The sequence below is a fragment of the Camelus ferus genome, chromosome 11 (genome assembly GCF_009834535.1).
Source record: "Camelus ferus isolate YT-003-E chromosome 11, BCGSAC_Cfer_1.0, whole genome shotgun sequence".
In the NCBI taxonomy this organism is placed as follows: Eukaryota; Metazoa; Chordata; class Mammalia; order Artiodactyla; family Camelidae; genus Camelus; species Camelus ferus.
Genome location: NC_045706.1, coordinates 56,333,057 through 56,360,044, shown reverse-complemented (window position 1 = coordinate 56,360,044; position 26,988 = coordinate 56,333,057). Strand labels below are relative to the sequence as shown.

Sequence of the window (26,988 nt, the reverse complement as noted above, 5' to 3'; positions counted from 1 at the left end):
CACACAGAAAAGCATGCCCCTTTGGAAGAGGAGACAAGGAACAGCTGAAGCGCATCAGGGTAGCACCCACTGAGCTGCCCACTCAGGGTATTCACGTATCTGGTTAGTGGCATAGCTTAAGGACGTAAATGTTTATTGAGGAAAAGATCAGTTACTCACTAATTCTGCTTTTTAAATTTCAGCAGTACTTATTTACAACAAAAGCGACTGGAAGGAATTCCAGTATCCATGATGATTTGGCAGAGTTTATGCAACTTGTAAAAACCTAGAATCACTCTGTGTGTGTGTGTGTGTGTGTGTGTGAGAAATGCTATGACAGGTTTGGGGGGTCAACACTCTAAAGCTACTTCCCAGGAGACAACAGTTCTGTAATTAACAGACATGTGGATTCACCATCACTGAGTCAAAAAATCAGGCCTGTGAGGTGGGGCTCGAAGGGAAAAGATGCAATCAGCAGAGTGTTTGCCAAATGATGATTTCCTTCAGCCTTCTTTCTCGGAAATCCAACTCCACAGTCCGCAGGTACAGAAGGGCAAAGTAAATGGGCCCCATGTGGCAGGAGACTCCCAATCTGACCTTCAGTCTGCAGGTCGCAGGAACAAAACAGCTCCTTCAGCCCGGCATAAAATGATGGCCCAAATGCCTGGGAAGTGTGTAGTTCCAATGAGTCATCTAAAAAGCACATGTGCCATGGGAGAAATCTGTAGAAATCCCTCCTCTGCATCACTGAAAGAACAGAGAGGAAGTCTATGAATTTTAAGCACAAATTGGATTATGCTCCCATATAATCCTATGATAGTAAGAGAGTAAAGTCTACCTGTTGGAGGCTTAATCCTTTTTCATTCTCCATGCTTCACTCTAGTAAATGCCACTTTTCAGGAAGATTGTTCTCTCTCTCTTCTTGGAAAGACAGAGATGTCCTTCACCTGGGCCCACAATACTGCCATACTGCCTTATATAAAGCATACACACACACACACACACACACACACACACACACATACCCACATATATACGCATATATCCACATGTATGTGCATATACATACACATGGGCGCAGATATTTCCACATAATGAAAACTGACAAGTCAAAGAAATTACAGAATTGACATGCACCCATTTACACACAATGAAAATAAACCTAGGCAAGGCTAACATGGCCAGTGCTCTATATTTGAAGGTCTTTTTTAAACTACACTTACAGAGATTTTATTAGTATAAAATGACACCCATTTGATGGAAGTGTGGAGTCTGGTGTGCCAAGAGACAGACTGACATTATTTTATTTCTGCTGAGACTAGAAGTCATAAATTATTCTTGTGTCTTAATTTTTGGAAAGCAGCTTAATAAAACGAATTAATAAATAAAATGCCACTGTCGAACAAAACTGTATCAGCCGATTTAAAGACAATTTGTCCAAGTTCCAACAAATTGACAGTTTAAAGAGTGCACTCTTCAGTGTGTTTGGCTTTGCGCATATAATTACTGATTGGGAAGCCACTGTCAAATGGGACCTCGGCCTTGGAAATGCTTAGAGCATTCTCTAACAGCTAAGAAAGATACAAAATGAGTTCAAATTCAGATAAAGAGTGAGAATTTCTATAGATCTGAAATGAATGACCAATCAATAAAATAACGAGTGAATGGAGGTGTGTAGATGGTTAACTAGGGAGTTTGAATCCTAACAGAAATAACAGAGTTCACTATTAAAAATTAACATATATACTAGAAATATTTTTTATCAATTCCACTATAAAGCCTGTTGATCTGTTACCCTGATGAACACATTTCTTATTAGCTTAGCCAAAAGTATTGACCTCTACCCCAAAACTTGGCAGAAAAATAGGGTATGCAGTTTTTGATTCAGGTGCGAGATCATATTTGAACAAGAACTAAAAATCTCATGAAACCTTAGAGACACTACAAAAAATGTTCAGAGATTGGCTTATACATCTGGTGATTTCATCTAAACAAGTTTTTGATTCAGGTGCGAGATCATATTTGAACAAGAACTAAAAATCTCCTGAAACCTTAGAGACACTACAAAAAATGTTCAGAGATTGGCTTATACATCTGGTGATTTCATCTAAACATCAATATTTAAAATATTGTTCTAATAACTGCACACTGCCTTAATGTTCATCTAACCTTCTAATATAAAGGATTTTAAACTAAAGATGAAGCAAAATATGATTTGGGGATGGGGGTATTTTCAAGTTCAGTGCTTCCCCTCTCTTCTAATAAATGGAATCTTCAAAGGAAATAATCATACTTCTCTGTGTGTGCTGCACTACTCACTTTGGCTTAGAGTTAGTCCCTTCCAGAATGTTATTCCAGAATGTTATTTGCATATTTATTCTCTCCTTAAAGACTTCAACAATAGTGTAACTGTCATAATATTGAGAATGCTCGCTCGATGCCTCCAAAAGAAAAACAAAAATAAAACAAGAATAACAGCAATATCAGTTTAGAGTCAGGACAGTGAGAACGTAGCTGTAAGCTTCATGAATAACCTACTTGTATCTAGTTAGTTCAGTACAATTAAAGCAACAAACACTGCCACAGTCCTAGCATTCTAACATTGTCAGTTACATCAAGTACAAGGAAGTCAGAATCTTTCATGTGATATAATGTCATAAAGCACAAATATATTGAAGCATGATGGTGTCATTTATAAACTGTTCTGTGTTTTCCATGTTGGTTCAGTCAGTCAAAGATGCTGACACATCTTAAACGCAAATTAATAACCAGAAACAGTAAGGTATTGCTGAAACCAGTTACGCATGGAATGACCATTTTGCTCAATGAGGAACCGTATTTCAGAAGCTTGCTAATTAGAAGCAATGTCCACGACACAGTGCCACAGCTTCCTAAGCAGAAAACACCGGCGTCACCAGGAAACAAATTTCCACTTCACCTTGGATTTTCCTGATACGGAGTTCGGTATTACTTACAAGTAGGTTTCAGATCCACAATAAAGCATATTGTATTATCATTCTAGGAATAGCACGAGTGGAGGCCAAGGAGACAGCACCAATTGGTCTTGTCTGCTTTACTGTGAAGAGATGTCTTTTTATAAGTAAACCAATGTCATAAGTTGACTTGAGAAGTGAACAGTCTACACTTGTTACTAATTATGTCTTTCACACTGAATACACGTGTCTTACCTTTGGGCATTTTGTGTTTTCTAAAGAAGTTTTTTCTTTCCCCCTAAAAAATGTTTCAAGTAAGTATGGGGGGTGGATAAGTAAAACAACACACACACACACAAACACACACACACACACTTTAGTTCAACAGAAAAACATTTATTTGGATAAAAGAGAAGTCTAGATAATTTAGTTCTGTTTAGAGGCAATCTAGAAAATTATCATTTGCTATAGAGGCCAGTGAAAACTGAACTTCAGGGGACAAAAAAACAGAAAGCCAATTATTATTTTGTTTTCTTTTGACCTTTTTATCCATTTCTAAATGATAAGAAAATATCAGAAGTCTAAATTTGAAATTTTAACTGTACTTAACCAAGGTAGGAATAGGGATCATTCTGAGTTAGAGGAGAAAGCATCGACGGAACGATAAATTTGGTTGATACGTGAAACAGATGCTGGTTAACTTAACCCCATTATATTATAAAGCTTCAACGTCACTGATCTGTGACTTTCCATTCCTATGACCACAACGCTCAAGCCCCAGGCACACAGTGGGTGTATAATAAATGCTTACTGCTCTTTACCTAAGTTGTTATGTTGGCACAAATGATCCTGAAAAAGGACGTGAATTCTGTTATTTCAATCTCACAAATGACCATTTTCTCGAATCAATTAGCTCTAAGGGGCAATGACCTGAATTGTGTATTAATGTGTCTAAATAATTAATCAGACAAGGCCACCGAACAGTTATTTCTGCCCTGAAAGCAGCTGCAGAACCTCCAACAATTCCTGCACAAACCTCCTTATTCATCATAATTTTTCCTCAAACACAGGAAATGTGCTAGCAGGAGCTGCATTTGCAAGTATGCCTGAAATCAGTTAAAATAATCCAAAGTGGAAAGCAGTTACATTTCATGCATCTGGTTAATACTCTGGCGCTAGGTGCTCAGTGTGAATTCAAATATCACATTTTTATCTTCTTACAACATACAGCTCAGAGCAGGTTGTTGGTTCTAAAATCCCACTCCTGACTGGGGATCTCAAGAGTCTTATCTGCCACCCCCTTTCTTCTTCACATCTTTACATACACATACAGAATGATCTCAAAAGGTCTGAAATTCGAAATCCAGAGTGGAGACAAGGGACCAAAGATGACGGGAGTTCTAAAACTAACTTTAAACTCACCATGTGTATGATAAACAATCAGAAATGTTGCTGGAACCTGAAGATGTAATGAGCCCTCTGACCATGCAGTCTCTGGCTTTGCAGGAATACTGTGCATTGAGAACATCATGTCGAATTTTTAGGGTACTGAAGTCCTCAGCAAATTAAGAAGACAGCATATGCATGGTGTGCTTTTATCATCAGCATGCTTGCAACTGGCTGGATCGTTCCGGTCCCTAATTGTAAACTCAAGGTGGAAAAGCTAATCTGTTTATTCCGATTCCTTGGAGGGACGCAGTGAAGAAATTGGAAATTAAAGCTCTTAAAAATGTTTCTGAGTACATTTTGAGTTAGAGGCATAAAAGGTATTTTTAATCAACAACCCATGACTCAAAGGTTATCAAAATGATGGTCATCAGAAATGCCAAGGTAAAGGATTTTAATGCTCTCTGTAAATCTGTTCCATGTAGAACTGAAGATCTAAATCTTTCATTCATTCCACAATGAATGCAAAAGGCATTTCCTTATCATAATCTAACCTAGAAATGGTTTTCTGTGGTATACTGAAGGCACTGACTGGGAAGGAACACTGGAAGTGAGTTTTAATCTAAGGAATTCATATGTCATTTTCTACCAACTACTAAAAAGCATCTCTTCTTTTTCAAGCCACAAACTGAGTTCCTGAAGACACATTTTTAAGATGAGATCCCAAAGACATGCATGGCCATCTATGATAAAGTTCTTAGAAAAAAATGAAATAGCACTGAAATATTAATAATGATCAATAAAGGAAATAAACACGATGCCATTATGTACATACCCTTAAATGATGGTGCATTATTAATAAGGATGATTGTCTGGAAGTGGATACAGCCCAGCACACATTTATATACTGCCTAGAAGGAAGGCCACCGGCTAGTGAGCAGACACGAACAGAAGCCCGGCTCCGTCATTAGTCAACACTACGACCCTGGCCAAGACACATCTCATTTATGGGCTTCAATTTTCTCATCCATACATTCCCAGTAGTTGAATTGATTTTTGAGGCTTTTTCTAGCTAACCCACTCCATGATTTGAGAACGAAGCACTTACACTGCCTCTGATGAAGAGGACAGGATGTCCTTTACCTTGTCTCTGGAGTTGAGCCCCAAGCACCCACGGGGACAGGAGACAGGAAGTGTGGAACAGGGTGGGGATGTGGGGACGCCTGTCTGTGTCTCTGGAGAGCTGATGACCGGTGGCTGTGCTGACAGTGCAGGCTGGGGAGTCCTCCCCCGGGACAGGCGGAGACGGGCTGGGGCAGGCGGAGACTTCAGGAAAGGCTGACTTTTGCAAGAAGTTCTGGTACCAGCTAACAAAGAGGCAAGGGTGCCACTTGCCCCTTCTACCCAGACTTATGCTGCATGTTCACAAGCAAGTTCCCAAAACTCCTGAGTCCAAAATGTTATCTGAGTTTGGATATCACATCTCTGGCCATCACATGAGAGTGTCAGAGCAGAGGCTGTCCATTCAGGAAGAGCGTGGGTCGGAGAGATGGAGGGTACACACAGATGGTGTCTCAGAAGAATGAAAGGCTGAGATCGTACCAGAGCACAGGCAGGCAGCACAGGACAGTGCAGAACATACGCCTGTGGTTCTGCTTATCTTCCACATTCTAAAAGTTATAAATTTTTCATCAAGGGAGACAGCCAACCAACAAACAAAGCAGTAAGAAAACTAGGTGTGCCTTCTAAAGAGAAGGACGCCGCTCCTGGGTTCAAGTCTCAGGTCTGTCCTCGTCTATGTCCTGAGTCTGCTGTCCGATCACACGCACTTCACCGAACGGAGAGCTCTGCAGCCACCTCCTCATGCAGCTGAAGCCACATGGCCCTCCAGTCTCCTCCAAGGGTCAGGGCCCTGGCATGGAAACTTCAGGAAAGGCTTGTTTCCGCTCAGAGATTGAAAAGCAATTCCAAACAACTTCCCCACCACAGTGGTGCCCATGCAGGATCTGAAATTTCACTCAAACTTTTGACCACATGCTACAGAGGAAGACTGAAGCCAAGCCTGGGTTCCACTTCATCCTGAGACCAGGACACTCTCCTTACGGCCACCTGTGGACTCCAGCCTAGGCTTGCATGAACAGGCAAAATAAGGCCCTCTTTTGCTCTGGATACCATAACACTTATGGTAACATCTAAGATCGGCAAAAAACTCACACATATATCATCACATTAAATATTCCTGACATCCCATGAAGTAAGCAGGAACACCGTCATCCTCTCCTTTATACAGAAGAACCATGAAGGTACAGACGGGTTAAAGTGCTCCTTCGCAAGGCAGTCAAAGCAGATTTATTCTTCAGTCCTTCCAACTTCAAAGAATACTAATGTGAAAATTTCCATAAAGGGGCGAAAAATAAAGAGCATTAATCAGACTAGATGAGGTATTGATTTAAATTAAATCTCTGCATACTCTCTGTGCCTTGTCATCATAAACTTGAGTTTCTGGCCAGGATATCCACTGGACAGAAGATTTCCTATAGTAATCTGACTTCTAACCACCCAGTTTTTGTTTCATGTGTTTTTGCATCTTCTGTGAAATGTAACCTTTGACCTCAAAGTTACAATCATTGCAAGCTTGTTCCACATGTCTGTGGAAGGAACTGCATTTACTCAGTATATATGCATTACAGGGAAGAGTGGCTGTTAAACGAGATTGGATTGATTTTCCTGAGCGATAATGTATGTGATAGAACTGTGGACATTTAATTCATTATCTAAGGCTTCATTACCTTTATTAAGTCCACATTTTCATTAGTGGCATCAATTTTATTTCTAGTAAAAAATATTAAAATCTGGGCGACTATCTTTCCAGTTTGCCTGAGACCAATCTGTTTTGTGGCCATAGTCTTGAAATAATTATTAATATCTCCCCCTTCCACTCGAGTGTCCTTGACTTGGAAAATAAATTTTATAGTTACCATAATTAAGATCTTGTATCTTGTTTTTCTCTCGACAGTCCTTTTGAGAAAAACAATCTTGTGATCCCAACAGATTAATTTTTTAAATACAGAGAACAATATTTTTTCTTCCACCAGGGCCTGAAGTCCAGAGACCTGACAGTGACTTGACCTGAATTAGATGCAGGGAAGACAAAGAAAAGGGGACATTTCTGGACAATATTCCAAATGTATAAATATGTGCCCCTGGATAGGCGTTGTCAGGGGAGAAGAATGAGCACCATGTGTTTGCATGAACAAGTGAGTAGTATTTATTTGAAATAAAAAGTTTAAAATATTAAACGATGGAAGAGTAGGAAAAGAAATGCCATTAGCGTATTTTCATTACCACCTAAGTAAATGATTTCTTCACTTGAAATGTTGTATGATTTTTTTAAATCTAGAAATTAAGAAGATCAATTCGAAGAAGGAAGATAATGAGTCTGATTCCAAACATATCTAGCAGAAGAACAATAATACGTAGAATGGAGATGAATACAGGGATCTGGAGCTTATAAAAGAAGTCTAAATTAAAATAAGCATTCGGAGTTACCAACATAGCAACAGTATCTGAAGCTGCATAACTGACTAGGTGGCTGACAGCAGGGAACAGCATGGAAAGAGGAGGAACCAGAACCAAGCTCCAAATAATGCCTATCTTTAAATGCTCAAGGAGAATCCAGCACAGGAAATTAGTAAGGACTTGCCAAAGGCAGAAGGTAAACCAGGAAAGTGCCATCGAGGGAAGAAACTGTTTCAAGACGAAAAAGTGATCTTTATTTAGGTCAAGATCATAAGTGAAGTCAAATGAAATATCAAGATTTCTAAATAAGATGTGGCAGTCTGGATTGGATACCGCTACAGAATAAAGACATTGGTGGGAAAACGGGCAAAATCCCTATTAAGTCTGTAGTTTAGTTAGTAGTCCTGTGACAAGGTTATGTTTTTAGTTGATAAATGGACCATGATTATGCATGGCAGTAACATTAAGAGAAGCAGGGGAAATTGTATATGGCATCTTCGTACTATCTTTGTAAATCTTCTATAAAGTTTTATTTATCTGAAATACAAAGTTTAAAATATTAAATGATGGAAGAGTAGGGATAAAATGCCATTAGCCTATTTTCATTGTCACTTAAGTAAATGATTTCTTCACTTGAAATGGTGTATGATTTTTTAAAATCTAGAAATTAAGAAGAAAAAAAAGTCAGGCAGCTAGAGGAGAGAGCGGTAGGTCTAGCAAAGGCTGTAGTTGTTTGTCTATTTTAACTGGTCAGACTGATCAGGAAGAGAGGGAGAGGTCAAAGACCCAGGGGAAAGTGGGGCTGATAGTTCTGGGAAGGAAAGAACACAAAGAATCTAGAACTTGGTGTGACAGAAAGAAGGAAAGTGTGGGCAAAGCACACTTCCTCTATTAGAAAAAACTGAGGAGACAAAGAAGGGCAGGGATGGGGCAACAGGGGTGCCTTTAAAGGCTAGATACCTAGCAATCCCGGGTTGTGGAGGGAGCACCCACCTGCTAACTTGTACAAACTGTATCTTTATAAACAAGAAAGATAGTTACTCTTCACCTGCTGGAAGAACTTTAAAGGAATGCAAGTCATATTAAATGCAAAGTCATGATTTGTGTTAGTTAAATTAAATCGGCTTAAAATCAGCATAGACGTTATTTCAGGTTTGCCGATCGCTGACTTCAAATAATGCCCTCAGGATATAATAAGCAGCAGTTTGGTGAAGATCATTTAATTTCAGAGTTGTCTATAAAGCACTCCTCAGGAATCTAAGTGTGGAGGATGGCAGGCAAACAAACACACACACACACACACACACACACACACACACACACACGAGAAAACATACAGACATTGCTTAAATTTACGGCAAGGGATATGCCTCTGTCACTTGAACGAAAGTGATGACAGTAAAGGACATTTCAATTGTTTCATAAGCCCATGATCGTATTTCTCTCACCTTTGTCAGATTATTAAATAAATAAAGTAAGGCGATTTGACAGCAAACGGCTAAGAGCAGGGAAAAGGGTAATGAATACTGAGACTATGAGGGAGTTGGTAAGTGTGGCAGAGTTCAGTGTGACAAGAAAAATATTGCATTTTGATGTCATTTCTGAGTAAAATGTGTTTGTCAAATGGGGGTGATGACTGGTCTATTGAGAAGCTGAAAACCAAGCCATTATTGGATGATACAATGTTTTGCTGCGTCAAGTCAATAGTCTGTGATGAATGACACACGACGGAAAAGAAGCAAGAGATTACACCAGGTCCTTTTTGCCTTAGAAAACATTTATTTGGCATCCAAAATTGTTAAAGATTTCTATCCATTCTAATTAGGGTTGGAAGTATATATTCTTTGGGGACTTTGTGTGTGTCGGGTGAAGATTACGTGTAAATTTCCACAAAACACATTGAATCTAATTGGATTTAACCATCACAACACCCCTATTAATCCCATTTTGCAGATGGGGATGTAAGTCTCTTGTCCAAGATGCTGGATTCCAAATCTAGGATTCATGATTCAAAAGCTAACTCGCTGCAGTCCTACCCTGTTCAGACTGTTATCTCAACGAGGTCACTGAGATGAAGGAATGGATGGATACTAAAAATAGCACCTAAATAGTTTTAGCAAAGGTCTGGGGGAAAGGATCCAGTCTTTCCTTAACATCTAGTTAACACGCAAGACCAAAGTGTTGAGACTGGTGTACAGCACTGAGTATCCGATGTCGAAACTGGTTTCTCCCTGTGGATGCAGGGGGTCCCAGAGATCATAACAAGGAAGAAGGTAATATCCATTGCCACTTTCCAGTTTATAAAAGCCAGATGTTCCAGCCACACTCCAGACGGGTGAGATCCAGAGCTCCAGTAGTAGGACCCAGACACCCACATTTCCCAAATCTTCCAGACGGTTGCAGTATAGAGCCCAGGTTAAGAAAGACGGTTACAATCCCAGGGCCTAGATTTGATAGATGTAGACTTGCCTAAGGAACTAACAGGACGAGCAGGTGCAAGAACAGAATGTTGGGTGAAATGAACTCCTAAATCCTAGTTTCAGATTCCTGTATTTTTCCAAGAGGGTTGTTTGAGGGCAAACATTAGGAACATAGGAGGAGGTATCGGAAGAGGATGCTGGTACCCATCATTAGCAGGGTGATCACTCTGATGGTGAAAGGTTCAGTCCAGGTTACCTAACAATAAAGCTGCGCTCACAGTGCAAGTCAGGTACGCTGAGGAAAGGTGGGCTTCAGCATCCTCTGTGTTTTCAACCCCTCCACCTAAATGCACAAAACTCAAGGCTGGCTCTTGGTACTTGGAGCAGCGACAGTGAAAGGATTAAACAAAAAGTGAGTAGCAATGGCAAGGCATTCTCTTCTGGGGGTGAAATGAGTGTCTTTGGAGCTCAGGGAAGGGAACAAAATGCTACTGTTGATAACTGTGATATTTCAAGTATTATAATTGTCTCCAAATAATTCTAATAATACCTTTTAATGACTGAGCCATGTTTATATGTAAAGGGTCATGATAGAGGCTTTATATACTCTGTTTATTCAGCCCTAAAAGTAGTTCTCCATGGAAGGAGACCAAAGTACATTAATACACAGGTAAGCAAGTCTGGCACCAAGGTTTGAACATAATTCCATGTGACTCCATTGGACCAGATTTCCATTTCACCCTCAAAGTGATCTTGGGCCCAGGACCTATTCTGTTCTAGAGAAATCTGAGCTGGTAACACAGAGTAGATTCTGGGGATATAAATTCAAGAGGAGGGGGTGGGGAGAGAAAGTCACAATGGCAGTGGACACCAAGTAGTGGAAAGAGGCTGGGTGTTTTGGAGGCAGAAATATGAGTTTCTATTTCAGGGACTTAATGAGAATGAAAAGAACTCAAGGAAAAGGAAGATGACACATGTACTACAGGACATGCTCTCTTTCTGTAAAATAATTCTATATACTGGAGACTGTCAGGCTTCCTCCTATTTCAACCAGGTCAGGATACCAGGAGCAGAACGGTGACAAGTATTCAGGGAGGACAGTGTCCAGGAATAACAATCATATAATTGGCTCCAGATGCAAGCCATTGCCTGCAGTTGCCCTTGTGCAATGTCACCCGAGAATCTGAGGTAGGAGAGAGAAAGGTAAGCAGCTCAACCCTCATTACTGAGAGAGAGATAAGATACAGGAGACAAAGTGAGCACCAAGCCGCAAAGGCCAAGTTGTGCGAAGGGCAAGTAATGAGCAAAACACACCAACAAATTGGCCCTGAGTCGTGCTAACTTATGTGTCTGCGCCACAAGCAAAAGCAAGCAAAGCAAATACTGCGCCACAAGCAAACTCCAAATGCCAGGGGGAAAGCTCAGCTAAGTTGGCCTAAGAGATGGTTCTCTCTGACTACTAGGAAGAAAACCTATGTCCTAGCTGTGGGAGAAGTCTGAGGTAAGAAACCACAAAGGACCAAGGTTTTTAAAAATAACCAGTTATTATTAAACATAATAGTGATAATGGAGCACATACATAATGTCAGGCACTATTCTAAGTATTTTATGTGTGAGAATTCATCTGATTCCCCCAACAGAACAAGAGGCAGTGCCATTAGCCTCATTTTCGAGATGTGGAAAAACTGAAGCACAGGGAAGTTAAGTGACTTACTCAAGGTCATACTGCCAGTAATGAGAGAGCTCAGGGGGGACAAGGCAGGCGGTTTGTGCCCAGAATCCAAGATTTTACCTATCTTGCTCTACCGCCTCTATGATGAAATTCTATGCAATAAATGTTTATTAAACACCTATGACATAACGGCTTTGCAGTAGGTCAGAGATGTGAAACACATATTTGTATTTCTGCCAGTGGAGTTTATAGAATAGTCGAACAAAATCAGCCCCAAGACCCAAAAGACTTTCATCTGTTCTATAAGCTCTATATAACACAACAGAGTTTTCTGGAAATACTAGAAGACATATAAATGCATGAGGAAAGCTGGTGTGTGTTAGGAAGGAAACAGGGATCCACCCTTCATTCACGGCTGACTCTTTGCAGAGTATTTCAGGTAGAGTATATCCCCGAGTCTTCTCTTGGAGAGAACTGTTGCCCCCAAGTTTACAATGGAAGAAACCAAGACACTTACTTACAGGAACAGCAGCAGAACCAGGATGTGCTCCCCAGTCTATTTCCAGAGTCCCTGCCCCTTCCCCCCTCTCATACACATTCTGTGAAAATTTCTGTGAGGCAGGTGGCACTGGACATAGATGTCAGAAGATAATCATGGGTGTGATGGGGAACAAATGACGGACAAGAAGAAAAATGTCTTGCAGCCATACTGAAGCAACCTGGTGGAATCTGGGCTTTCTTGGAGGGACACAGAGCAGGTGGGTCAAACATGAGATGCCCATAAGCGTATTGGTCAGAACTATTGGTAGCGAATTGGAATGATGGAGATAAGTGTTCCTACCTGGCAGTGGGGGTGCTGTTGGTGCTCTGGCACAGATTTTGATCTACACTGTATCACAGCAAGGTAGGTTAAGCTGGTGGCATCCACTACTGCAGTGACAGAAAAAAGAGGAAGTAGAAGAAGAAAGAAGCGATGGATGAGTTAGGAGGCATGTGCAGGAAAACAGACAACCCAGTCATGAGCCTCCCCAAAGGCAGGCAAGGGGTGGTGGGGAGCACACTGATGGTTTTAATCACGGCTCTTGGCAACTGATTCCATGACTCAATATTAATGCATAGGAATATCCATCAAACATTTTTACATTTGATAGGCAAAACATTTTCTGACATAAATCTTAGCAATGTTCTCCTAGGACAGTCTATCCAGGCAATAGAAATAAAAGCAAAAATTAACAAATGGTACCTAATTAAACTTATAAGCTTTTGCACAGCAAAGGAAACCATAAGCAAAACAAAACAATGATCTACAGAATGAGAGAAGATATTTGCAAATCATGCGGCTGGCAAGGGCTTAATTTCCAGAATATATAAACAGTTCATAGAACTTTACAACAAAAAAGTAAACAACTCAATCCAAAAATGGGCAGAAGACCTAAAGAAGCAATTCTCCAATGAAGAATACAAATGGCCAATAGGCACATGAAAAAAATGCTCAATATCACTAATTGTCAGAGGAAAGCAAATCGAAACTACTATGAGGTATCACCTCACACCAGTTAGAATGGCCATCATTAAAAAGTCCACAAAGGATAGATGCAGGAGAGGGTGTGGAGAAAAGGGAACCCTCCTACACTGTTGGTAGGAATTCAGTTTGGTGCAGCCATTGTCGGAAACAGTATGGAGATTCCTCAAAAAAACTAAAAATACACTTACCATGTGATACAGCAATCCTACTCCTGGGCATATTTCTGGAGGGAACTTTAATTCGAAAAGATAAAAGCACTCCAATGATCATAGCAGCACTATATACAATAGCCAAGACATGGAAACAACCCAAATGTCCATTGACATATGACTAGATAAAGAAGTTGTGGTATATTTATACAACGGAATACTATTCAGCCATAAAAAGAATAAAATAATACCATTTGCAGCAGCATGGATGGACCTGGAGATTGTCATTCTAAGTAAAGTAAGCAAGAAAGACAAAGAAAAATACCATATGATATCATTTACATGTGGAATCTAAAACAAAAAAGAACACACAAACGAACTCATCTACAAAACAGAAACAGACTCACAGACATAGTAAACAAACTTATGGTTACCAGAGGGGAAAGGGGGAGAGAAGGGATAAATTGGCAGTTGAAGATTTGTAAATATTGACTACTATATATAAAATAGATAAACAATAAGTTTCTTCTGTATAGCAGAGGGAACTATATTCAATATCTTGTAGTAATCCATAATGAAATTTAATACGAAAATGAATAAATGTATGTATATGTATGATTGAAATACTATGCTGTACCCCAGAAATTGACACACTGTAAACGGACTATATTTCAGTTAAAGAAAGAAACTTTTATATGTTTGTATGAATAGCTGGACTTCTTGTCCTGTTTTTATGCAACTTAGTCCTTTAAAATGATAAACTCAATTCTGGCTGCTAACGGTGTTACTTCCAGTTAATACATTTGAAATATCTCTTCCCTACTTGAACATAAATGTATAAAGGCAAATTTAACACCTGACCTGACTTACATAATTCTCTGAGTGAAGAGCTAAACAGAAGCCAACAAGGCATCATGTACTGTATAACGCATACAGTTTCTGGGCTCTCTGATGAACCCCAGGTTAATAAGCTCATTTGTGACCCATGGGATATCCCTGAACTTATTTTTTAAAAGATATGTTTCTTTTTTATAAGATGCAGATTAAATACTACTATTGATTTTAAATTGCCTAAAACTTTTAAAGAACTCCAGAAATTTAGGCCAAATCCAGAAAAAGAAACCATTTTCATGGGTCTCCTGTCGTTACTAGGCTGAGTCATCCCTTTCCATCATTGCCTATACAGTTGGAGAGGACCTGGGTGTATATATAGCACTCTTACTGGGTCACTTACTAGAGAAGAAACGGCTCGGACTTTCTGTGGAGGAGCCATTCCATGTATATCACTGCCTCTTGAACAGGGTGATTAATTTTAGGCAAAATGTTATTTTCCAACAGAACCATCAAAATCCATCTCAATTTAAAATAATACTTTCATTTGCATTAAAAGCATCCACTTATTTTAGGAAGTAATTATGCCATCTTTCCTCCCAGCACTATCCTTGTGCTGCAAGGTGGGAACAGCAGAGGTGGAGTCCTTAACAAATAGCACAGGGTTTCTTCCTCCATCACTCGCAATCTGCAGCCACATCATTTCTATCCCAGAACTGCAGAAAGGAGGAAGACAGGTGCTCATATTTTTAGAAATGTCACCCCAATTGTTGGAAATACTGGTGACCCATGAAATTTTTCTGCCCTGACTCAGCAAGATACTGCTTTATCCATATGTTAACTTGGTAACGACAAGCAAACAGATAAAGAAACCTGCCACATAACTGCATGAATGAGCTGGTCACGTTCCAAACGGCTGGGTTTTGACAGCTACGTATCATTTGGCAAAAATCGCACAAATTTAGGACAAAGGTTTTGCAGTGGTTCTGGGTAATGAGCAGTCGAGGACACTAACTTCCCAGGATAAGAAGGACCTAGCTCCACATCCACCACTTCCCCACTTGTTGGCTATGAAACTGGGCAAATAATTTACAGCCTTTACACTACAGCTTCTTTCTCTGCAGCTTGAGGGTAATGATGCCTATCTAACATGACTGCTGTGTAGGTCAAGTAAAGCCTTCCATCCTTTTTATAGCCTATGTATAACTCTGCATTAAGACCCATCAAAAAAAAAAAATTCAGGTAGGTAGGTAGGTGGATAGATAGATAGATAGATTAGATAGATAGATAGATACATAGGGGTACACATGTCAAAACACTCACTCAATTTGTCTTTGAGCAAGCGATTAAGTTGAGAACTTTGCCTAACGGCCAGTGCAAGTATGGTCCAGAGAGATGCTAGCCTATTAGAAGGGCCAGCCATGGCACAGCTGTGAATCTGGACATGATTATGTCACAGAATTTCATGACTATGGAGAAGTCTGCTCTAACACATTTGGATAAGCTAGGATGCTATTTAAAAAAAAAAAAATTCCATGCCTACTGCAAAGATAAAAATCTTTTTTCTATTTTCAGCATTAAAAATACACATGATCCCCCCCAGCCCCAAAAGGCAAGAGAGAGAGAGCATGCAAGAGAGAAATGCAGAGAAAAGAAGGTCACCCAGTCTCTCACTTTCGTTTTACATCCTAAAGATAAATGTTGAGGTCTGGGAAGAAGCTGGCTCTCTCCTTTTCTCGACTTGGCTGAAATAAATGTTTAAATAGTTCCATTTCAAACCTGTGGCTGCATTTCTCACACTATTAAAAAAGAAAAAGATCCACAGTCATTTTCAGTCCAAACCCCATTCTAAATAAAGCGTTTCGTCTTTTTCTTGACTCTGATTCCTAATTTAACACAATCTCACCTCTCTTTCTTATCCAAAAATCACTTTTCTGGGAACTTGGACTATTCTTAACAGAGGCACGAATCAGAAAAGGAAAAAAAAAGGCCCCTGGATGGCGAAGGCACAGACTAAAAATACATATGCACCAAAGCCCACATAGATTTTTTTTTAGTTCTTCAAAAAAGAAGTCCTTACTAAGAGCCCAATCACTCTGCCTTTACACTTATTACAATCAACTGGGCTTATGCAGTTTTACAGCTATTGGAAGGTCAATGGAGCAAATCCCAAGACAGGGGAAGGGAGTCAGGAAGTGAGGATTAGCAGCTACACAGTCATCTTAACAGCAGTAACAGCTGGCAAGCATGCATCCGTCCCTGGTGATGCTCCTGGTCCTCTTCCCAACACTTTCTTCATACCAACTCACTTAATCTTCACAACCCCGTTTTTACAGTTAAGGACACAGAGGAACTGAAAGATTGAATGAACAAGGAATGGAGTTGGAGTCTGAATGCAAGCAGTGTGGCTTCAGGATGATAATAAAAAAAAAAAAAGTGACACACATGCAAAGTGCAGACCTGAAGACAAAAGAGCTACAATTCAAAAGCTCGGGGCCATCCAGCAGCGGAGGATAGAGGGGTGGGCTACAAAACTCCACAAGGCTCAGGAGTTCCCGCTAGCTCTAAGCTCTGACCACAGCGCTTCCCCCCAAGCTCCGGCACAAGATCCTCTGGGCAGCGCCACACACCAGGTCCTGGGGCCTGTGAAAGGAGGGGAGTCTCCTGGGGGTGGGGGCGGCTCTTGTCAGCTGGCAGAAGAATATTATGTCTTGTGGAGGGCAGTGTGTGGCATGCACCCCACCACACACACACACATAATGACTCTCCAAGCTTAATCTCATCACTCAGGAAATAATTCGACAAAAATTAAATCACATAAAGCAAATTTGACAAGAGCTAAATAAAAAGCACAAGGGAAACCCATATGAGAGGGAGTCAAAGTGAAGGAGCAACGTAGACTTTAGAGTATTCTCTTTGTCCATCAATTAAACGCCCCCCTAGAGAGCTGCTAGGGACACACCCAGACCTGGGGCAAGCAAAGATGCGTGGGATACAATCCTTGAGTGGACAGGGAGAGTCAGGGCAGACAGATGTACACTCAAACTACGATGAAACCATGGCTGGAGGCTGAGAGGAGAACCGCAGAGAACACTGGGAGTACAATGCAGGGCAGAGCCATTTCTCCCTGGGGGAGCTGAGAAGTTTCCTGGGAGAAATTACCCTTCAAGTGAGCCATAAGAGAGGAAGCGAGGTGGCTGCCCTCCACCCAAGGCCAAGGCGGACCAGAAGAGAAAGGAATCTCTAACAGTGGCAGGAGACACAGAACAGCTGGGGTGGTGTAAAACCATGGGGCTGGATTCAGGAGCAAACAACGCCTTGAGGCTGGATCCCAGAGGCAAGGCTGACTGTAAGACCCTGTGCCAGCAGAGGGCAGCTCTAATGAAAGCAAACCTCCAGGCCACCGGAATTCTGGAAGGGGAAAAGTGGTGTGGAAGTCTCAGAACATTGAATTGGAAGTAACTATGCAATTTGCAGGAAGTCAAAAGCCCCCCCAACCCCGCCTTCTGTAAATGGGGTGGGTGAAGAGGGCTGACTGTGTAAACTAGAGTTCTCTCCAAATGTAACTTTCCCAGACACCAAGATTCATGTGGGCACCATGCCATGAGTCATTAAGAAGAGTTATATGTATATTAACCACTTCTGTTTACAAAGGGAAATGATTGTACAATTTTATTTTAGAAAGATTTACTTCGGAAACTCTGGGAAACAGAAAATACACACTCTTAAATGGGCAAGATTTGGTTATTTGAAAATGCACTTATATGAGATCCTCATCCTCTAATTACGCACCCAAAAAAGTAAATGTCACTGAAATCACCCTCACTCCAAGTAAAAACATTTAAAATGGCATATCTGAAAGCATTCATAGTTTCTAAATTAAATGTTGATACATAGCATTTCCTATTCCTGTAAAGTCTAAAAAAAGATATTTAAGAGCTAAATAGCACTTTGTTAGCTACTCAGGAAACCAGAGGCTGTTTAAGAATTAATATCTGAGTTGCCTTTAATTTTAAACTTGGCTATAAAGATTCTCTCTTTCCCTCTTTTTGGGGTTTTCTTCTTGTGGTAAGTGAATAAAAGGATACTGCATATCAACATGTAAAGAAAAATTCACCTGGACCTAAGCAGGTAAACTTTTAGGATAGCATGGTCACCACTGTTTCATTTCTGGATGCAAAAAAATCCATTTTGTTGAGGTTAAACAGTGATGAGTTGTTAAAATGCCTGCTGTTAATTGTTGTTAAATTGTCTGAAATCTGATTTATAAGAATTCATAACTGTAGCTTGGTAGAGGTGCTTGGTGGGAAAGCATTCTATTGACTTCAGTCAAAAAAAATTAGAGTTTCCCAGGAATTAGAGTTCTGGGAAACCCATAGACTTTCTCTGCAAGACAGCAAAACAGTGCGGCTCTCCATCCATCTCAGAGAGTCAGCAGGCACTCGTTTGTGGCAGGACACCCCCTAAGCACACCTGTGCGTCTGCCCATCACCAGCATTTACTGAGCCGTCTTCTAGTACTTGGGAGTCCACCAGGCTAGATAAGGCGCCAAGAAAACGTCAGAAAAAGAATTCTTGTAAATGGACCAAACACCTGGGAACCACTCGTGAATCCGGTATAATTCTAGCATAAATTTTTTCTTTCCCTTTTAGGGCATGAACTCCACTTCTGGGCTGATAGTCTTTTGAGATCTGCTTGATGTTACCCTTCCCTTAGCCAGTCGCATTACAAGTGTTAAACAACCAAACCCCTGAGGGAATCAAAGATCTCAGTTCCAAGGGAGCTGGAATGACCAGGGCAGGGTCAACCTGGAGGGAAAGGATATGTTCTCTCAAACAGGATCCAGAAAACAGGCTGCTGCAAAGTTCAGACATCTCTCAGAGAGCCTTTCAAATCAGTCGCATTAAAAATAGCACAAAGGTCAAACTCAGAATTATTCGATGTCTTGGGCTCTTCGATTCCAGCCTCAATCAGGTGTAGTGTCCTTATTTGATTATATAATTTGATTCTGCTCCACAAAGTGTCACGCAATTGAGGAGTTGTGATTATATCTGGGGTGCCTCTTGAAGACTCCCTTGCATTTGCACAGTGTTCATGGAGATTTGTGGAAGCTCTGGGTAAAACAGGGAGAAAGCTTGCTTGGAGAAAGCTCAGACTATCTTCTGAGGGAGCAGGCCTCCCAGAGGGTCACCAGGGCTGGGGAACAAGCACAGAAGAGATGGAAGAAGAAGCCACAGGACTGCTCTGAGCCTCCATGTCCTCACATCCTCACATACGCAGCAAGTGATGCTTAAGATGACCAGGTCTTGACTCACTTTTGCTATTAAAAGCAGGACTATTGGGAGGGTACATAATTAATGGATTGCTCCCGAGTTTGCCCTTTTCCAAGAGAAAACTGGGCAATTGTGAAAATTAACAAATCCTCCAAAGAGGAAGGCGCTATTTTTCAATGATCTCAATTCAGCAGTTTAGCAAAACACACCCAGGGCACCTGCCCCGGGGGAAGCGGCGCTGCTAGAAGAAGGGAGACCTACCCTTGGCCCTCTGGGTGCGTGCCCTCCTACCCACAGCTCACACCCTGATGATTCATGAGAGAGGAGACATGTTCCCAGGGAAAATTCTGATTTTTAGGAATAGCCAGAAATCATTTTGATTAAGCACAGCCACGAATCAGGGGCAAATAAGGTTATACACAGTCAATATTTCTAGCGTGGCTTATAAACGTCAATTAAAAGAGATTCCTAAAGAGGATTTGCCCGTTTCCTGAGCAATTTCAATGCTATGAGAAGATTTGTATTTCTTTCTCCAGATGGCTTCTCGGAAGGGGACATTTTTGGCTGAATGCTTACACAAGCATGTATATGAATTTGGGTATGTTTAAAAACCTATTTTTTTGTAGGCACAGTTTATCCCTAAAGGATACTCATAAAATGAGACTCACCAAGGCAGCGAGCACTAAAAATTATTTGAAACTTTCAGCATGCTGAGGTTCTTTTAGCCCTTCTCTTTAAGAATCTTTCCTTAGGTCAAGTTAGCAATAACTGAACTTAAAGCCAAGTGCACATTTAAGAAAAAAGAAAACATTTGCCCACACAGAAACTTGTCCGGTGATGTTTACAGCTGTGTTATTCACACTAACCAAAAGGTGGAAACAGCCCAAATAGCCATCAATTGATAAATGGATAAGCGTGATGGGGTATATCTGTACAAAGGAATATTCTCTGGCCATAAAAAGGAATGAAATGCTGATACTTACAAGAGGGATGAACCTTAAAAACATTGCTCCAAGTGAAGGAAGCCACTCACAAAAGACTACACAGGTTAGGATTCCATTCATATGAAGCATCCAGAACTGGGAAACACACATGAGACCGAAAGCAGCAGTGGTTGCCTGGGGCTGGGGAGTGGGGAGAAGGCTGGCAGAAGGGGCTGACGGCTAAAGCACACAGGGCTTCATGTGGGGTGGCAAAATATTCTAAAAGTGACCGTGGTGATGGTTGTACCTTTCTGTAAACACACTAAAAGCCACTGAATTATACATTTTAAATTGGTGAATTATATTTCGATAAAGTTGTCACAATTAAAGAAAAAGCAGACATAAGCCAGCACAAGAGCAGCATGGCAATGGCCCCCTTTAACTTTGCAGGTATGTCTGTATCCCGATCCAGTTTAACACCATCCTTCAGCCCGGCCACAAATTCCTTCATATGCGAAGGAAGACTCTAATAACACACACTGGTCTCATCCTTCCTCAAAAGCCAGCGCACTGCTCTGCCTCTGATAGCTCGGCTGGTAAACGCAGGACTTTGGGTGCCAAGGTCTCCGTCAGCGTCACAGGGTTCTGTGAACACACCTGGACCAACTCCTTCCCAGAATCTTCATGCTGATCCAAAGGGAACCAAGAGTTTCAGCATGAATGACTTGGTGATGAGGGTCTCCATTTCCGAACCGCAGATAAAACACCTCCTGTCCCTACCACTAGCTTCATTTATAAAAGACAGGGTCTTCCTCGTTTTCTTGCTCTAATTATAATGCTTATAAGACATCTATAGTCTCTCTCTTGTTTGGGGAGATAACCTGGGAAGTGGAGACCTGAACTGATGACATGGAGTGCATGTAAAAAGTATTACCATTTTCTTTAAACACCTTTATTGCAGTATGGTTTCTGCACAGTAAACTACACACATTCCAGATGTTTACTCTGATAAATCTCAAGAGATGTGCACACCAGTGAAACCACTGCCACAATCAAGATAGCTAACATTTCCATCACTCCGTGAGAGGTGCAGTTTTCAAATTCCCAATTTCTCCCACTTTTTATCAGCCATGTATTCGTTTGTTTAAAAAAATCACCAGTTTACTTTGTGACACTGCCTGGAGCACAAGGAAGACTTGGAAACAGTCCCCGCCTTGAAAAGATCACACTACTGTTAGGGCCACTAACTTGTAAACAAATATATATATCCTGAATAACAAGTGCTGGAGGAGAGGTAAATCTGAATCTAGTTCTGGAGGACAAGGAGGAAAGAGGCTAATGTTTCTAGCGTTATATAAAAAGGAATTTTGTAATTACTAAAAAAAAAATCCATATAAAAAATGAAATCACCATTTTTTAATTTTAAAAATTTAATACAATTTTATTTTGTAATAATTCTAGATTTATGGGAAAACTGCACATACACCACAAAGGGTTCTCACACGTCCTTCATACCGTTTCCTCTAGAGTTAACAGCTTACATAGTACAATTACCAAAATCAAGAAATTCACATTTGTGCAATACTATTAAGCTACGGACCTTATTCAGATGTGGCCAGAATTCTCATTATGTCCTTTTTCTGTTCTAGGATTCAATCTATACCATGCTGCAGTTAGTCGGTGTGTCTCCCCAATCTCCTCCAACCAATGTCATTTTGTCAGTCTTTCTCTGTTTTTCCTAACCCAAATCATCATTATTTTTACATGAAAATAGTTAAACATCAGCAGTATCAACCTAACAGTATTAAAGTTGCAAGAAGTCCCAATGGTCTGTGTGCTGCCTCCGTGAGTGGGTGGTCACCATTCACGTTCAGCATGACACCCATCGGTAGGCAGCAGCGTGGCTGCCCGAGGCAAGGTCAAGAGCACAGGCTGAGCAGCCACGTGGCCAGGATTCACATCCCAGGCTCATCACTAAGCAGACCCGCGACTTCGGGCGACTTCATGAACATCTCTCTAATGTTTTATCTGAAACACAGTCCTCACCTCCACTGGATTATTGTGAGGAGGTGTGGCTGAACCCCCCTGACTCATTCTGTCAGCTCCATCTTAGGCCCGCAGTCCCACCATCTCCCCCCTGCACGACTGAGCATTAGCCTCTCACAAAGAATGTGCCCGAGCCAGGTAAGTTCCCTACCAACTCTTACCCTTGCCTTTTGTCTGATACGAAAACTGCAAGAATGCCTTCTGGTGACACAGATGGGCAGTGGTCCTGAGACGACCACACTCCTCCCCAGGGCAGGAAAAACCCTCGGTTCCTTTGGTCCGGACTGGCGTCCCACTTGGTAGTCAGAGTCTATTACTAGTTTTGGTCCCTTTCAGTTGCCCTGCACCCCTTTTGGCGGCACAGAAGGCAGCTGCGAACGCCCCTGTGTTGTCCGTCAGCCTGACCCTTCCTGCCCGGTTGTAAGTTTCCCACAACGAACTTCATAATTGCACTTCATGGTGTCACCCCTTCATTTTTGGTCTCAAAGTCCCTTCTCTGTTCGGAGGACACTATTCAGTATCTCTGCCTTCCAACAGGGAATTAAATAAATGAGATAATTTATGGAAAGCACTTTGCACATAAACGAATTTTCTGCTGCTACGCCTCTTCCTGGGTGCCTCGTGTTCTCTCTATTACTGTTATCCCAAGTCCTTCCCGTTCTCATTCACTCCATGAGACTCTGGATAAACATCAGCAAAGCAGGTAGTGATTTGTGTTTCAGAAAGGACACCTGGAGGGTAACGTACTGGAAGAAAAAGACCCGTCTGAGGAGATAAAAATGGGCTAGGCACATTATTCCACCAACCGTCACTAGGCATTGCAACCTAGGATTACACAGAATCAGCATTAAAGCCTGTCTGAGCAATGTCCCGTCTCTGACGAGACTGGGACATATCACTGGGAGACACGTCCATTGCGAACAGAGCACTGGTTGTGGCCTGGCAAATTTCAGATTACCCCAGCTTACAGCTGGTGACACGGTGGAGCTTCCTCCACAAGCTCACTTGAGATGTTAAACCCCAGGGTGACCTTCAGAATGCCACCTAAATTTATAAGCCCCATAAATAATAGATGTGTCCTAATTCATTAGCAGTTGGTAGCAAACTGTAGCCCTCACTAATGAAGAGGCACAACTTAACAAAGAAACATGCAAATCATCAACTGCTTGAGAAAATACTTGATAAACATCTTCACCAAATTACATCTAATTTTGCCATTTAAACTGCCTCCTGTGGAGTTTAACTACACCATCAAAAACAGCGACTGCCTATAAAATCTGAAACAAAGACAGTAACATTTTCTGCTTGATTCCTATGGAGACTGTTTGCTCATTTTCCCACAAAAGAAATGGCCCCTGAGTCTGGATTTTTCTTAAGGTTTGCCTCTACGGTTGGTCTAAAACTCTCTTCTCATTAAAAAGTAATAATAATAAATAAACAAATGCAGAAAGGGTAGGCTACACATTCTTATCTTTGCATAAATTTGATGAAGATTGCTAAAAAGATGATTTGTGAGTACATAATAACAAAAGGCATTGATTACCAGAAGCCAGCAGAAGTTCATTACAAATTAGTGTGCACTGGTAGACTGAGGAATATTATAGTCAGATATTCTATTGATTTCACCAAGGAATTTAATAGAGAACTTTATTATGTATTTATGATAAAAAGAATAGATATGGGTGATGGGATAGTTGGGGTCGGTAGATTGACAACTGGATGAAAGCAAGAAGAGTTCATAGATGGATCTTTGTCAACCAACAGGGTGAGGACACAGGACTGTCCTTGACCTTGTCCAGTGACCTACAAGATGACAGAGTTTTGGGGGAGCCTCAGATAATGGTGCAAAGAGCATGCTAATGGAACTGTAGATGACGTGACACACTTGAAGGCAGGGCCAGTGCTCTGGTTTGTACTAATAACAAATCTGAACAAGAATATTTATTAGGGATAACATCTAATCTAGCTTTGTAATTGTCAAAAGTAAATCAACTTTTCAAAGATACAATAAGGGAGACCTGGTTTAAGAAATGCAAAAGGGACAGTGATCATATAAGACGATCAGAATATGCCTTGAGATTCAGTCGACCATAAACCTAGTGTGAGCTAATTAGGAGGACAATATTCAAGAAGGTAATTCAAGTCTGGGCTTCCTGAATAAAGTCTCCTGTTCAGACCAAGAGAGGTAAAGGTCCCGTTTCCTTCTGAAGAAATCAGATTCCATTCAAAGTAGTATGTCTACATTTGGAGATGTATTTTTAAATTTTTGATTTTCAATTAATTTTAGGCTTACAGAAATGTTGCGAAGTAGTATGAAGAATTACCACAAACCTCTTCCTCCATCTCCCCTTATGTTAATATCTTATATCACCGTCAAACAATTATCAAAACTAAATATTTAACATTGGTAAAACTCTATTAACCAAACTAAAGACTCTTTTTTTCTTTTCCCCGAGAATTCACTGGTTTTCCACTAATTTCCTTTTTCTGGGGAACAGCATTTTAAGAACAATACTATTCAATCAGGACACATTCAGAATAGGGCCATCAAGAAGGCAAGGGAGTTGGGGACCAGGTACATGTAGAATATTGGCAGCAGCAAGCAGTGTCTCTCCTTTTCTCTACCTAAGCTTACTCCTCTGGTGATCCTGGTCTAATGGTTTTCAAATCAACTAAATTCTGATAACTCCAGCGTTTACATCTCCATCCCAGTCTTCTTCCCTGAATTCCAAATACCTATACACAGTTACCCTTCTGACATCCCCACCAGGACGTCTAATAGACATCTCCAACTAAAGGTATCTGACAAAACTCCTCACCTCTCCACACTGTTCTCTTTCACTCCTCTCTCTCTCTCTTCCTGAGTCCATATCCAAATCATGGGAGAGTCTTGCTTATTTCCTTTAAAACATATACAGAAATTTGCCCACTTCCCATCTTTACACATTTACCACTTTGGTCCAACCATCATCTCATGGAATAGCCTCCTTTCTGGTTTCTGTGCTTCCATTCTTGCCTCTCTCCACTCTGTTTCAACACAGCATTCACTGCAACCATGAAATATTCTCATTCCTGGAACTGAACTCTCCAATGACTTCTGATCTAAGTAAAAGCCAAAATCTTCCAAAGACTTGCAAAGTTTATGAAATCCAGCCTCCTGCTGTCTCTGCCATCACCTCCTAGCACCCTCCTCGTGTTCACTTCACACAACAGTACCATTTCCCTGCTATTGCTCATTAGGGACAATCCCACCTCAAGGACTTTTCATTCGCTTTTCCCTCTGCCCAATATCCTACCCTGGATATTTGTACGGCTGACTCAGTCAGACACCCTGGTCCTGGCAAAATGAGGCCATTCCTGGATTTGGTACCAAACTGTAACCAATCTTATCCCCTCCCCAACTTTGTCTCGGCAGCATGTCTGAGCATCAGTCAGATATACTTGACCTGTTTTGGTCATGTTTTCGGACCAGGGATCTTGACTATTTTGTTCACTGCTGTGTCTCCGGCATCTAGTTTACGCTCATCAAAAATCAGTTATGTGAAGGAATCAAAGAATCAGTATGATTAGGGGTGTGGGATTCAGAGATACAACTATTGTGTTTAAAACAGGTAACTGTTTACAAGGATATATTATATAGCACAGGAAATTATAGCCATTATCTTGTAATAGCTTTTAATGGAGTATAATTTGTAAAAATACTGAATCACTATGCTGTACACCTGAAATGAATATACTATTGTAAATAAAATATACTTCAATAAAAGTAATAATAAAAAAGAACACTTATTGTAGAATTGGAGTTCAAGTGTCAGTTTGATTACTTTTGAGCTGCTGGTCTTGGTGAAATTGCTCAACTTTTCCTGTGTCTCAGTTTCTGCACCTGGTATATGGGGAGGCTAGTAATACGGAACTTGTAGACAAGTTGCTAAGGGGACTATAATTGTTGTCAAGTAAGTGTGACAATTCATGGAAATTATATAACATAGTGTTTGAAACTATTACATGCTCACTAAGTATTATCATTAATTCATTAGTAAGCAAGAAGCAACAGAAATATTGCCATAAAATGCCTCGCCAGTGAGTCGGTATGAGAGATCGGGAACTTGGAATCATTTGTACCTGAGTACAAAACTTAGTTCTGTTATTCTCTAGCTTTGTTTCCCTGGGCAACACAACCTCTATAAATCCTGGAAAACCCTAACTACAAATTGGAATAATAATCTAGCTTCATCTATGTGCTGGGAAGGCGAAGTAAGACAGTACAGAATGCTTAGCACTATTCTTGGCATCTACTAAAGGGTTGGCTAAATAAATGTCATGATTGCTATA

General features: G+C 40.8%; 1 protein-coding gene across 11 annotated transcripts in view; it reads right to left on the bottom strand.

The window, feature by feature from the left end:
* NRG3 (neuregulin 3) overlaps positions 1-26,988 on the bottom strand; it is a 937,576-nt gene that overhangs the window by 703,292 nt on the left and 207,296 nt on the right. The window lies entirely within an intron of this gene.